The 11,675-nt window shown below is 43.1% G+C and overlaps 1 long non-coding RNA gene across 1 annotated transcript; it reads right to left on the reverse strand.

The window, feature by feature from the left end:
- Positions 1-385: 385 nt before the first annotated feature.
- LOC129653265 (uncharacterized) lies at positions 386-9,878 on the reverse strand. The gene is made up of 2 exons (XR_008715029.1): positions 9,739-9,878; positions 386-573 (listed from the first exon to the last, which is right to left on the reverse strand). It is a non-coding gene; the product is annotated as an uncharacterized LOC129653265 (long non-coding RNA).
- Between the last annotated feature and the right edge of the window lie 1,797 nt (positions 9,879-11,675).

Below are 11,675 nucleotides of genomic sequence, written 5' to 3' on the forward strand. Positions count from 1 at the left end.
CAGCTGCTACGTCAAGAATGTGTATCAGGGTACATCTAGGAACTGCTGCTCTCCCTTGACCTGTTAGGACTGCACTGCCTGTAAATACCAACTTGACAGCAAGAGGCTAGAAAGCATTTTGTTTTACGATTAACAAAAGGTAAAGAAAGGGACAGAGAGAGGGACTGGTCTGCCTTGGCTATCGAAGTCCCCAGAATTTAAGCTTCCACTCCATTCTCTGAGACATTTGTGTTTCTGTCCAGAAAAAGAAGAAAACAGCCATCTGCCCACCCCATAACTTCCCAGGCACTAATGAGATGCCTTCCTCGTTGTCAGACACTTAGGAGCTCCTGTGATAAAGCGGTGTCCTGGGTAAATAATGACTGGGACAGACACATCAGTTCCAAGTTCAACTGCATCTTCTATCTCCTAAACATTAAGGAGGACAGGATCCGCCACGGCAACGAGTCCTTCACCATTCAGAGCCAAAGCTCACTCTCCTCTTCTCAGCTGGTAAACCATGTGAAGAGCACGTGGCAGCCAAGATCCCTTTCCCAATGTGCTCAGTTCCCTTTGCATACTATAGATGGGCACCTGCATAAGGAAACACGGGTCAGTGCATGTGAGAGTACAGATGCCATCAACTTGCCATTTACAGAACGTCAGGAGGCAGGAGAGGGCAGGGGTTCAAAAGCACCAGCAGTTGAGCAGCAATGTGCTCTGTTCAAATCCTGAATGTGCCCATTAGCATCTGGGTGAACTCAGGCCAGTCCTTTTCTCTCTCTGAGCCTTGGCTTCCACATCTGTGAATTGTGTTGATGATACATAACTCATGAAACTTATAGATAGCTAAATGAAATCAATTAACAAGGAGTCAGAGCATAGTACAGAGAAGACAAAGGCACCCCACTCCAGTACTCTTGCCTGGAAAATCCCATGGACAGAGGAGCCTGGTAGGCTGCAGTCCATGAGGTCGCTAAGAGTCGGACACGACTGAGCGACTTCACTTTCACTTTTCACTTTCATGCATTGGAGAAGGTAATGGCAACCCACTCCAGTGTTCTTGCCTGGAGAATCCCAGGAACGAGGGAGCCTGGTGGGCTGCCGTCTATGGGGTCGCACAGGGTCGGACATGACTGAAGCGACTTAGCAGCAGCAGAGCATAGTAAGTACTCAGTGAAACATTTTGAAGTGTGGAGGATCTGCAGCAACAGAAAGCTTGAATGCCAATACATTCAGTTATCTATTCATTGTATCATTCATCACATTAGTTAGTTAGTTCAGTCTCTCAGTCATGTCTGACTCTTTGTGACCCCATGGACTGCAGCATGCCAGGACTCCCTGTCCATCACCAATTCCCAGAGTTTACTCAAACTCATGTCCATTGAGTCAGTGATGCCATCCAACCATCTCATCATCCTCTGTCATCCCCTTCTCCTCCTGCCTTCAATCTTTCCCAGCATCAGGGTCTTATCCAATGAGTCAGTTCTTCGCATCAGGTGGCCAAAGTATTGCAGTTTCAGCTTCACTATCAGTCCTTCCAATGAATATTCAGGACTGATTCCCTTTAGGATGGACTGGTTGGATCTCCTTGCTGTCCAACAGACTCTTAAGAGTCTTCTCCAATACCACTTCAAAAGAATCAATTCTTCGGCATTCAGCTTTCTTTATAGTCCAACTTTCACATCCATATGTGACCACTAGAAAAAAACATAGCTTTGACCAGACAGACCTTTGTTGGAAAAGTAATGTCTCTGCTTTTAAATAAGCTCTCTAGGCAGTCATAACTTTTCTTCTAAGGAGTAAGTGTATTTTAATTTCATGGCTGCAGTAACCATCTGCAGTGATTTTGGAGCCCAAAAAAATGAAGTCTGCCACTATTTCCACTGTTTCCCCATCTATTTCCCATGAAGTGATGGGACCGGATGCCATGATCTTAGTTTTCTGAATGTTGAGTTTCAAGCCAACTTTTTCACTCTCCTCTTTCACTTTCATCAAGAGGCTCTTTAGTTCTTCTTTGCTTTCTGCCATAAGGGTAGTGTCGTCTGCATATCTGAGGTCATTGATATTTCTCCCAGTAATCTTGATTCCAGCTCGTGCTTCATCCAGCCCAGCATTTCTCATGATGTACCCTGCATATAACTTAAATGAGCAGGGTGACAATACACAGCCTTGATGTACTCCTTTTCCTATTTGGAACCAGTCTGTTGTTCCATGTCCAGTTCTAACTGTTGCTTCCTGACCTGCATACAGATATCTCAGGAGGCACATCAGGTGGTCTGGTATTCCCATATCTTTCAGAATTTTCCACAGTATGTTGTGATCCACACAGTCAAAGGCTTTGACATAGTCAATAAAGGAGAAGTGGATGTTTTTCTGGAATTCTCTTGCTTTTTTGATGACCCAACAGATGTTGGCAATTTGATCTCTGGTTCCTCTGCCTTTTCTAAAACCAGCTTGAACATCTGGAAGTTTATGGTTCACGTATTGTTGAAGCCTGGCTTGGAGAATTTTGAGCATTACTTTGCTAGCATGTGAGATGAAGTTTTAACATTCTTTGGCATTTCCTTTCTTTGGAATTGGAATGAAAACTGACCTTTTCCAGTCCTGTGGCCACTGCTGAGTATTCCAAATTTGCTGGCATATTGAGTGTAGCAATTTCACAGCATCATCTTATAGGATTTGAAATAGCTCAACTGGAATTCCATCACCTCCACTAGCTTTGTTCATAGTGATGCTTTCTAAGGCCCACTTGACTTCACATTCCAGAATGTCTGGCTCTAGGTCAGTGATCACACCACTGTGATTGTCCGGGTCATGAAGATCTTTTTTGTACAGTTCTTCTGTGTATTCTTGCCATCTCTTCTTAATATCTTCTGCTTCTGTTAGGTCCATATCATTTCTGTCCTTTATCGAGACCATCTTTGCATGAAATGTTCCCTTGGTATCTCTAATTTTCTTGAAGAGATCTCTAGTCTTTCCCATTATATTGTTTTCCTCTATTTCTTTGCATTAATCACTGATGAAAGCTTTCTCGTCCCTCCTTGCCATTCTTTGGAACTCTGCATTCAAATGGGTGTATCTTTCCTTTTCTTCTTTGCCTTTCTCTTCTCTTCTTTTCAGAGCTGTTTGTAAGGCCTCCTCAGACAACCATTTTGCCTTTTTACAGTTCGTTTTCTTGGAGATGGTCTTAATCCCTGCCTCCTGTACAACGTCACAAGCCTCCGCCCATAGTTCCTTAGGCACTCTGTCTATCAGATCTAATCCCTTGAGTCTATTTGTCACTTCCACTGTATAGTCATTAGGGATTTTATTTAGGTCATACCTGAATGGTTTAGTGGTTTTCCTTTTCTTCAGTTCATTCATAGCATGTGTGTGTACCAAGTTGCTTCAGTCATGTCCCACTCTCTGCGACCCCAAGGACTGCTACCCACCAGGCTCCTCTGTCCACGGGATTCTCCAGGCAAGAATACTGGAGTAGTTTGCCATGCCCTCCTCCAGGGGATCTTTCTGACCCAGGGACAGAACCAACATCTCCTGTGTCTCCTGCATTGCCAGGCGGGTTCTTTACCACTAGTGCCACCTCATCAATCAACAAATTTTTACTGAATGCTTACTGGTTCCAGGCCCTAGTGTGTGTGTGTACTCAGTCTTGTCTGACTCTTTATGACCCCATGGACTATAGCCCACCAGGCTCCTCTGCCCACGGGACTTTCCCAGCAAGAATACTAGAGTGGATTGCCACTTCCTCCTCCAGGGGGTTTTCCTGACCCAGGTGACCCAGAGCCACCTCTCCCGTGGCTCCTGCATTGGCAGGCAGATTCTTTACCACTGCGCCATCCAGAGGTTGGAATCCCCCTCCAGTCTCTAGGCTAGCTGCTACATACACAGCAGTGAGAAAATCAGATAAGATCCCTGCCCTCACAGAGCTTACAGTCCAGTGGATAATACTGGCCAATATAGAATGTGCCACCTTAGTATGTGCCAGGCAGTATTCTAAGTGCCTTACCTGTATTAACTGACTTAATGTTTAAAGGGCTTCCCAGGTGGCACAGTGGTAAAGAATCTGCCTGACAGTGAAGGAGACACAAGAAACTCAGGTTCGATCCCTGGGTCAGGAAGTCCCCTTGGAGGAGGAAGTGGCAACCCACTCCAGTATTCTTGCCTGGAGAATTCCATGGCCAGAGGAGCCTGGTGGGCTATAGTCCTTGGGGTCTCAAAGAGTTGGACACGACTGAGTGACTAACACAATGACAGGAGCTAGTGAGGCCCAAAGCACTTACATGAACTCCAAGGTCATAAGGCCACGAAGACTAGAACCAGAGACTGAACCCAACTAGACCAGCTCCAGAGTCCATGCTCTTAAGCATGACATCTATTGCCTTCTTGCAACTACAAGATAGCGAGCTCTTTGCGGGTAGAAAATACATCTCGTTCATTTCTATATCCCCAACGAAGCACCAGGCTTGTGAAAATGCTCAATAAATGCTTACTTAAGGAACAAAGGACAGATTTTCTTTGAGGCATGAGAGCCACTCTTTTTGTCAGTCTCATAACACCTCTCCATAAACCTTGAATATATAATGAAAATATATTATTCTACTTATGCATAGAGACTATTATTGATCTTCTGTCCATAGACTATTAAATGTAAGGCTGTTTTTCCAGAAATGGTGATGAATTTTCCTTGAACTACCTGTATGCATTTGAGAGGGATCTGGCAGGGATTGAGCTATAATTTAAAAATCTAGACTCGGTGGTTTGAAGGGAAAAAATACACAGCACTTCTGCTATTTTATTTTGAAAACCAATGAAATATCCCAACTGCACTTGGCATATCTCACTCAAGGCCTGAGTTCTCCCACTTGAATACTTCCAACTCTTCACTATGCTCAGGACTACTTATAGACAAACTAGTTGAAGTCTAAGTGGACCACAGTTGAAGAGATGATAGAGGCAACTACTACAGGGAAGGTGGTGGAGACAGAAGAAGAGGGGGGTTCCCTGTGAACTAGAACTGACAGTTTCTTAGAGCTGATAATCTTCACTGACTTTGTCTAGAACTTGATCAGTAGTTATTATAATTATTATAACAATTATTATATTAATTGTATTCTATATATTAGTTGTTTATATTTATATCAATTACATATGTGTCTAGTATGTTACTACTCAGTTCAGTTGCTCAGTCATGTCCAATTCTTTGCGACCCCATGAATCGCAGCACGCCAGGCCTCCCTGTCCATCACCAACTCCCAGAGTTCACTCAGACTCACGTCCATCGAGTCAGTGATGCCATCCAGCCATCTCATCCTCTGTCGTCCCCTTCTCCTCCTGCCCCCAATCCCTCACAGCATCAGAGTCTTTTCTAATGAGTCAACTCTTCGCATGAGGTGGCCAAAGTACTGGAGTTTCAGCTTTAGCATCATTCCCTCCAAAGAAATCCCAGGGCTGATCTCCTTTAGAATGGACTGGTTGGATCTCCTTGCAGTCCAAGGGACTCTCAAGAGTCTTCTCCAACACCACAGTTCAAAAGCATCAAGTCTACTAGGTTCTTGGATTTATTCACATTATCTCACTTAATCCCTTCAACCACCATGAAGGGTAGTATAACAATCTCTATTCTTTAAGAAACCAACTATGTTCCTTTAACAGAGAAAATGCAGTGGTTTAAACAAGATAGTTTTTCCCCTATGGTGTAACAATCTAAAAGTATTTTGTACAGTTTGTGGCATCCAGTCCTATTACTTCATGGCAAATAGGTGGGGGGAAGTGGAAGCAGTGACAGATTTTATTTTCTTGGGCTCTAAAATCACTGCAGACAGTGACTGCAGCCATGAAATTAAAAGATGCTTGCTCCTTGGAAGAAAAACTATGACCTACCTTGACAGAGTATTAAAAAGCAAAGACATCACTTTGCCAACAAAGGTCCATGTAGTCAAAGCTATGTTTTTTTCCAGTAGTCATGTATGGATGTGAGAGTTGAACTACAAAGAAGGCTGAACACTGAAGAATTGATGCTTATGAATCATGGTGCTGGAGAAGACTCGAGAGTCCCTTGGACAGCAAGGAGATCAAACCAGTCAGTCCTAAAGGAAATCAACCCTGAATGTTCATTGGAAGCACTGATGCTGCTGCTGAAGCTCCAATACTTGGCCACCTGATTCGAAGAAATGACTCAGTGGAAAAGACCCTGATGCTGGGAAAGATTGAGGACATGAGAAGGGGGTGACAGGATGAGATGGTTAGATGGCATCACCAACTGAATGGACATGAGTTTGAGCAAACTCTGGGAGATAGTGAAGGATAGAAGCCTGACGTGCTTTCATTCATGGGGTTGCGAAGAGTCATACACATATTAGTAACTAAACAGCAGCAGCGAAGCTACTGTAACAAAGATTTCTTTTTTAATGTGACTTAAACAAGAGAAAAGGTTCTCATTCACATAATAGTCCAGAACTGGGAAAGCAGCCTGCCATCAACAATGCGTGGCTTTCATTTGGGACCTTAGACGCTCTTTAAATCCTAGCCATCGTATGAAATGAGTTGCCAGTCCAGGTTCGATGTACGATACTGGATGCTTGGGGCTGGTGCACTGGGACGACTCAGAGGGATGGAATGGGGAGGGAGGAGGGAGGAGGGTTCAGGATGGGGAACACATGTATACCTGTGGCGGATTCATTTTGATATTTGGCAAAACTAATACAGTTATGTAAAGTTTAAAAATAAAATAAAATTAAAAAAAAAAAATAAATCCCAGCCATCAGGAGTTAGAAAGGAGCAACAGGAGAGCATACCCGTTCTTTCAAGGCCACAATCCAAAAGTTCACACATCATTTGCATCCCATTTGTCAGAACTAGGTCATAGAGCTATGGTGAGGAATAAATTGAAAATCTTGAGTAAGACATTTGATAAATATCCATTTCTTTTCTCTTTCTGACACCAATATCTTGAAAGTAAATCCTAGGGTGATCACTTGAATGAAATCATCTAAAAAGTCATTCCTTCCCCTTCCCACTGTAGACAGAATATGCTTCCCTGTTCCACTGATGTTAGGTTTGGTCATGTCATTTGCTTTGTCCAGTGGAATGTTGGTGGGTATGATGCAAGAAGAAGCTTTCCATGTGTAGTTCGACTGGGCTAGCACTCAGTGATAACACTATAAAAAGAGCTTATCCCCAAGCTGCTGCTGCCCCTTTACAGTCTAGTCCGAAATAGTAAGAAACATCTGAGCCCAAAACCTAGCCTGGAGCCAACATCAGTCAATACACAGCCTAAGACAGGTTCATTAGTTTAAGTCAGCTGAGATCAGTTGAATAACAATCACCCAGGACACAGGTGGCTGTGAGCGTAAGTGCTTATTACTGTAAGTAATGCATTTGGGGGTAGTTTACAATGCAGTATTATTGTCACAATAGTTAGGCAACACAAATATTGAGCAGAAGTGCAGTCCTGCCATCGTGAAAGTCTAAAATACGTGACCATAGTTTGGTGATTAGGCAGCAGATGATGAGGAAACCGTTATGGAGAGCTAGAAACATGCCATCCCATGTTATAGTGATGAAGCCCTTGGCAAAACTCATCTGGGATAACTTGGAAGATAGAAAATGTGCCTAATGAATTTGAAGCACTGAGTAAGAAAGTGTCAGGGCAGAACGTTGATAGTATAATTTGGTTACCAGCTGGATAAGGTTTTGCAAGACAAACTTGAGTTTAAAAAGAAACTGAGCAGCTGGCCAACAAAACTGAGAAAGAATATAGAACGCCCAGAATTTCCAGGGGTTTAAAACTGTTTTTCACCTTAGCATCTTATCAGCCTCAGGACAAAGACTATATCAAGGGTGCAGTTCTCACATCCTTTGTCACAACTTTTGAAAGGACTGCATTGGTGATTATCAGTTCCTTTCAGCTGAACAAAGTGCTCCTAGAAAGACAGAAAGCATAATCCCATGGACACTTAATAAACCCAAGATACCTAAAATTAGTCTCAAGAGAGAGGCACTTCTCAGAATTTATTAATGTTATAGGTGTAACTAACATGGGAGGGATTGGGAGCAGGAGGAGAAGGGGACAACAGAGGATGAGATGGCTGGATGGCATCACCAACTCGATGGACATGAGTTTGAGTGAACTCCGGGAGTTGGTGATGGACAGGGAGGCCTGGAGTGCTGCGATTCATGGGGTCGCAAAGAGTCGGACACAACTGAGCGACTGAACTGAACTGAACATGGAATTGACTAAAATCAGACATAGGAGACACAAAACTTTTGAGACATCTGTATTGGTAAAATATTCTCAACTTGGGACTAACTGTTTGAGATGCCAAAAGATGTCCTGTCCCCAAATTTCTACAAGCAGAAAGCAGGCTGAGGGACTTCTTGGGCGGTCTAGTGATTATGACTTCACTTTCCAATGCAGGGGGCATGTGTTCCATCCCCGGTCAGGGAGCTAAGACCCCACCTGACTCACAGCCAGAAAACAAAAACTTATATGGAAGCATTGTTATAAAAGATTCAATGGTCCACATCAAAAAAATCAAAAGAAAGCAGGCTGAAAAATTTGCTGATACAGAAAGAAATGTGTATTCTCTAAAGGTCTCTTCAGAAGTGAATAGGCATGGGAGATGATGGAATAAAGAAAGACCCCTGAATGTTAGCGCCCAAAAGAATTGGAGAACAAGTGATTGGTAAGTCACTTCCAGGGAACAGAACTAGGACCTAATCCAGGAGTCAGTGAATCATGAGCCCACAGGTCAAACCCTGCCTGTTACTTGCTTTAGTAAATAGAGTTTTATTGAAACACAGCCACACCCACGCATTTAAATATTTTCTATGCTGCTTTTTACTACAACATCAAGTTAAGAAGTTGCAACAGATACTATCTGGCCTGCAAAACCTAAAATAGTTATTATCTTGGGCTTTACAGTTGTCAACCGCCCAGCCTAGTATAATAAAAGAACATTCTATACCTACACAATAAGGAACTCTGGCTAATTTGTATAGCAGGGTTTCAGAATTGCTGTGTCTCAGTGACAGAGTTGGACCATAAAGAAGGCTGAGCACCAAAGAATTGATGCTTTCAAATCATGGTGATGGAGAAGACTCTTTGAGGGTACCTTGGACAGCAAAGAGATCAAACCAATCAATCCTAAAGGAAATCAACCCTGAATACTCATTGGGAGGACTGATGCTGAAGGTCCAATACTTTAGCCATCTGATGTGAAGAGCCAACACATTGAAAAAGGCCTGATGCTGGGAAAGATTGAGGGCAGAAGGAGAAGGGGGCAACAGAGGATGAGATGGTTGGATGGCATCACTGACTCAATGGACAATGAATCTGAACAAACGCTGGAAGATAGCCAAGGACAGGGAAGCCTGGCGTGCTGCAGTCCATAGGGTTGCAAAGAGTCGGACATGACTTAGCAAGTGAACAACAATAGTGACTACAATGCGCCTGCCATTCTTACCTTTTTCAAATGGGAGTGCTTATTGAATTTATTCTGTTCCTGTTAACATGGTTGGAAAGCAAATAACTTGTCTCTTTATTTCATAAATGTCTCAGTCAATAGGAGCCACATCAGGATTTGCTATAACTGCAAGATCTTAGATGTCAAACCTGGTGTAGAGAGGGGGAGTAATCTAAGAGCGTTGGGATGGGGATAAGTATATTTTGCATACCAGAGAACAATGAATAAGAGGCCCAATTGTGATGGCTTATCTTATTCACTTCCCTTCCCCTCCTACTGTGGGTGTTATTACCTTCCTCATTGCATGGGCTTGGCCTTGTGACTTCTTTTAGCCAAAGAACTATGGCCAGGCATGGTAGGAACAAGGACTTTCAATGTGCTTATGTGGTTCATCCTAGATCTTGTATTCTGCTGATCTGCCATGAGAAGAGCCTCTTCTTCTATTTGGTCTTCAGAATAAACACAACATGCAACAGATGTGAACACAAGACACAGGATTAAGTCAAATACAGCCAACCTAAAGCCGAAAGCAGAGCCTCCTAGGCAAAGCCAAGCTAAATCTGCTAGCCACAGTTAATCTGCAGACGTGTAAGTGACAGCATACGTAATCTGTTGAGAGCCACTGAGCTTTAAGGTGGTTTGTTACACAGCATTATTGTACCAATCACTGACTGATACACAGGGCTCTATAAAATAATGAGGTCTCTAGAATCTCATAGATTGAACTTTAATTCTGAAATTAACTTCAGTTCAAAACCCAGATCTACCATTTACCTGCTATTTAATTGGAGGAAGTCACAACTTTCCTGGTGGTCCACTGGTTAAGACTCTATGCTTTCAATGCAGGAGGCGTGGGCTCAACTCCTAGTTGGGGAACTAAGATTCCACATGCTGCATGGTGTGGCCAGATTTTTTTAAAAATTAATTGGAGAAGGTCACTATATCTTTCTGAGTCTTGGGGTGGGGAGGTTATTATAACAAGGATGCTGCTACTGCTAAGTCACTTCAGTTATGTCTGACCCTGTGTGACCCCATAGACAGCAGCCCACCAGGCTCCCCCATTCCTGGGATTCTCCAGGCAAGAATACTGGAGTGGGTTGCCATTTCCTTCTCCAATGCATGAAAGTGAAAAGTGAAAGTGAAGTCACTCAGTCATGTCCAACTCCTAGCGACCCCAAGGACTGCAGCCTACCAGGCTCCTCCATCCACAGCATTTTCCAGGCAACAGGACTGGAGTGGGGTGCCATTGCCTTCTCCGATAAAAAGGATGAAAACAACCTGAATCAAAGGGTCATTATAAGACTAAATAAGATGATAAACAAGTATATTTTATAATTTCAATAAAAGATACAAATACAAGATATTTTTATAATTAACTTCAGTTCACATAAAGCAGCCCCGATTTTTATTTCAATAGAAAGAAGGAGTTATGCCATTTCTGTACTCTGACGCTGAGAAGTGGCTATGCTACGTCATAAAAGATATGTATCTGTAAGCTGTTAGCACTATGATGTTTTAATAATTCTTTCTTGATCTTGTTTATGTCATTTTCTGATTTTTCTCTAATCTCAGTTCAGTTGCTCAGTCGTGTGTGACTCTTTATGACCCCATGGACTGCAGCACACCAGACTTTCCTGTGCATCATCAACTCCCGGAGCTTGCTCAAACTCATGTCCATCGAGTTGGTGATGCCATCCAACCATCTTATCCTCTGTCATCCCCTTCTCCTCCTGCCTTCTCCTCCCGCCTTCAATCTTTCCCAGCATCAGGGTCTTTGCCAACAAGTCAGTTCTTTGCATCAGGTGGCCAAAGTATTGGAGCTTCAGCATCAGTCCTTCCAATGTATGTTCAGGACTGATTTCCTTTAGGATGGACTGGTTGGATCTCCTTGCTGTCCAAGGGACTCTCAAGAGTCTTCCATAATTTCATAAGAAAAAAACAAATAAATATGACATTTTTAAATTGATTATGCAACCCAAGCCTAACACTTCTGAGCCCGCTTCCTTTGGCCACCCTCTACATGAGGAACACACAATGCCACTGACAGCAGCAATCTAACTACTAGACTAGAAGAAGGTTCTCTGAGCCCTCGTCCTTCCCTTACTGCAGAGCGAGCAAAAAATCAGAATGTTCTCCTTTGTATACCATCTACAAATCACTGAAAATCTCAACCCAGCAGAGAAGGAACTTCCATCAGAAATAAAAGCCCACATTAAAATTATGTCCACC

The sequence above is a fragment of the Bubalus kerabau genome, chromosome 5 (assembly GCF_029407905.1).
Source record: "Bubalus kerabau isolate K-KA32 ecotype Philippines breed swamp buffalo chromosome 5, PCC_UOA_SB_1v2, whole genome shotgun sequence".
Lineage (NCBI taxonomy): Eukaryota > Metazoa > Chordata > Mammalia > Artiodactyla > Bovidae > Bubalus > Bubalus kerabau.